General features: G+C 49.9%; 1 long non-coding RNA gene across 1 annotated transcript; it reads right to left on the bottom strand.

Moving 5' to 3' along the window:
- Nucleotides 1-280: 280 nt before the first annotated feature.
- On the bottom strand, nt 281-3,030 carry LOC134476279 (uncharacterized). The gene is made up of 2 exons (XR_010047860.1): nt 2,515-3,030; nt 281-952 (listed from the first exon to the last, which is right to left on the bottom strand). It is a non-coding gene; the product is annotated as an uncharacterized LOC134476279 (long non-coding RNA).
- Nucleotides 3,031-3,375: the final 345 nt, after the last annotated feature.

Consider the following 3,375-nt stretch of genomic DNA (forward strand, 5'->3'; position numbering starts at 1 on the left):
AGCTTTATTCTTTTTTTTTTTTTAATGTTTTTTGTCTTTTGCTTTTTTATCAGTACCAGGGGTCGAACTCACGACTGCCTGCTTGCAAGTTAGGCACTTATGCCACTGAGCTAAATCCCCAGCCCCAAAAGCTTTATTCTTGACAGCCCCAAGCTGCCTTCCAACAACAGAATGAATAAATAAATCATGGAATAGTTATATGGTACACTATTATACAGCAAGGAAGATGAATAAACCAAGCAGGTTTAAATCTCACAATCAAAGCACTAAGTAAAAGAAGTTTGGTACAAAAGAGTATGTATTATATGACAATAAGTATGTGAAATAAAGTCAGGAAAATGAATTGTGATAGAATAACGGTCACCCTTGGGGGTCCTAGGAGCTGAAGAGAGTCAAGGTGGGGTTTGGTTACAACCTCTTTCTTGTTCTGGGTGCTTCTCACATGGGTGGCTTTTACTCCAAAAATTCATCAAACCATGCACTTACCATGCTAGGGGGGCATATGTATTGTTTCACAATAAAACTGACAACAAAAAAACAGAACAAGCAGAAACAGGTCTGCTGTTGTGGTCAGGGGTGGGATAGAGACCAGGCTTACCAGTTAGCCAGGCCCAGGGCTCCTGCCAGGCAGGCCCAGGGGATGCGGTCTGGGTGGACCGGCCACTTACAGCACCAGGATGCCACCAGGCAGATGTGCTGAAGGGAAAGGGACGCTTCCTCTCCCAGCCTGCATCCCTTCTTCTCCTTTCCTTGTCTTCCTTTTCTCTTCTTTTTCCTTCTCTTTTTTCCTCCCCAAGACAGGATCTCACTTGTGGCCCAGGCCAACCTCCGACTCATGGCAGTTTCTGCCTCAGCCTCCCAAGCGCTGGGACTATGGGTGTGTTCCCAGCCTTCTTTCTTCTTTTATTTACACTTTCAGGACCCAGTCACTGAGAACCTGAGTCAGCCGGGCCTAGGGACACAAAGATAAGTAGCTTACAGCCATGGTCTGGTGGGGGAAGTGGACACATAAGCAATCAGTCCAATCTAGAGCCAAAGGGCCCCAACGGGCTTCCATCCAGGAGCAGAGTGATGCAATCAGGCAGGGGACCTCAGGAGGCTCCTCAGAGAAGGTGATGTGGGGTTTGGTCCTCACGCAGGCAGTCAGGCAGGCTGTGGAGGGAGAACAGATCTGGCAGAGAGAACTGCCAGCTGGCTCCTTTCTCTCCCCTCCCACTAAGTGAGCATAACTAGGAGGTGATTAAGAAAAATAGGGTGGCAGGTCAAGAATTAAAAGGGGCTGGGGCTGGGGCTGGGGCTGGGGCTGGGCTGAGGCTGGCGCTGGGGCTGGTACTGTGGGTTCAGATAGTAGAGGCTGGATATGGATGCAAAATGATCGGGTAGCAGATGTTGGGATGGTTTCTCAAGGGGTCAGTGGAGCCTCACATGTGAAATGCACAGGTGGGCACTCAGGGATCTATGCAAACAAAGCAAATTATATCCGGCAGGGCGAGAGGCAGAAGGGAGTGGTGGGATCCGTGGGCCTTGCATTCTCCTGCACTGTCAGGAGGTGTTTTAGATGCAGTTGTTCTAGAACGCAGTGCAAGGCAAACGACATCTGGTCTCCAGGTACCCACAACTCTTGGACCCCAATGTGCGACCTCTGCATGTGTTTGCCTCCGCTGTGTCTTCGGATCTCAAAGAGCAGTTTCTCTTATTTAGCATCATCGCTCAAGAACTGCGGTCACACATGCGACATGTCAAAGTGATCTTCTGCTCCTCCCTATCTCTCAGTGGATCTGGCCACCCCTGGGAGTGTCCACAGCTTCCCCTGACTCCTGGGCAGCCCTCAGAGGGCTTGACTCCTTTACTGTAGAAAAATACTAACAATCCTCCCAGATCTCCATGCAGGTTCTGGAAAATACCAGATGGCCAGAACACAGCAGGAAGACCCATGGAGCACACAGAACAGGGCTCTTTCCTTCCCGTGCCTTGAACCAGGTCCCAGGCAGGGCCCTTAGCCCGTGCAATCCTCGTAACAATGAATTAGGATAGCAGTGGTGAATCTATGGCACGTATACTGCCATAGGCATGCAGAACCCTCCTGTCGCCCGCAAGCCAAGTCACCCAGCATCCCTCCAGCAGCCGGTATCCAATTAACAGTGTGCACAGGGACCACGTGCACCCTTGGAAAGGAGCAGCGGCAACAGACGTCACAGCAAAGACGTTAATGGTTTTTCTTAACTAAGACCTCAGAATTCAGGTCTAATTGCATTGTTGGCACTTTGCAATAAGTAAATGGGTTTGAGGTTGCAATTTGGCAATCGGTCTCTAAAAGGTTTACCATGACTGCCTCAGGGTGTTTAAGCGATTCTCCCCATTTTATACAGAGGGAAACCACGGCAGCAAAGCAAAGCATCATGCTTGGAGCTTCAGCCCCAGCCTGGTCTTAGACAGTTGTATCATTTGGGATGAACTCTGGTCATACACAACCCGGGCTCAGAGAAGCACAGGGACTCCTTTAATGCCACTCACCTAGGAAGTAACATTCACAATATCTGCTCCACCCTTCACTTATTCTTTCAAAACTTCATCTCAGCCAGGCGTAAAGGTATGCACCTGCAGTTCCGGCACAGCAGAGGCTGAAGCAGGAGAATCGAGAGTCCCAGGGGAGCCTGGGCTACATAGCATGATCTTGACTCAAAAAAAAAAAAAAAATTAATCCTGAAGATCTGTTAATGATTTAACGAGTTCTTTCCAAGCACCTGCCTGCTTCTGTTTTAGGCTCTTTGGATATAACAATTGCGAGCAAAACACAATTCCAGCCCTTACCAGACTCACGTCCTAGACAGGGAAGCAGACAGCAAATAAACAGCTTTTGGGAAATGAGGAGAAAGACGAAGGCCAGCGTGAGAAGAGGTCAGGAGAGGTGGCCAGCGTGGCAGAGAAAGAAAGGCCCCACTGAGCAGGTGACACTGGAGATAAAACCAGGAGTGAGGGAGTGAGCCTGAGGGGGTCCCAGGGAAGACACTCCAGAGGGAGGGGGCAGCAGAGTGGCCTGGCAGGCTGAAGAACAGGAGGTGACAGTGACACTGTAGCAGGGGGGAGGTACAGGACAGATGGAGGAAAGGGGGTCACCAGGCCACGGAGCAGGGGACCCGGGGCCAGATGGTGCAGGCCATTAGGAAGACTGGCTTTTAGTCTGAGTTAGTAGAAGCCATTGCAAGGAAGGAATGTGGAAACAGACTCTAAGTGACCAGCAGAAGGACCAGACAGGAGGCAACTGGATCAGGTAACCAAAAGACAGAATGGGGTTACACTGGCTGTGCCAGGAGAAGTGGGGAGAAATAGGCAAATTCCAGATATCTTTTGAAGATAAACCTCACAGGATTTGCT

The sequence above is a fragment of the Cavia porcellus genome, unplaced genomic scaffold (assembly GCF_034190915.1).
Source record: "Cavia porcellus strain 051 isolate PalLab524CR breed Dunkin Hartley unplaced genomic scaffold, mCavPor4.1 scaffold_6, whole genome shotgun sequence".
In the NCBI taxonomy this organism is placed as follows: Eukaryota; Metazoa; Chordata; class Mammalia; order Rodentia; family Caviidae; genus Cavia; species Cavia porcellus.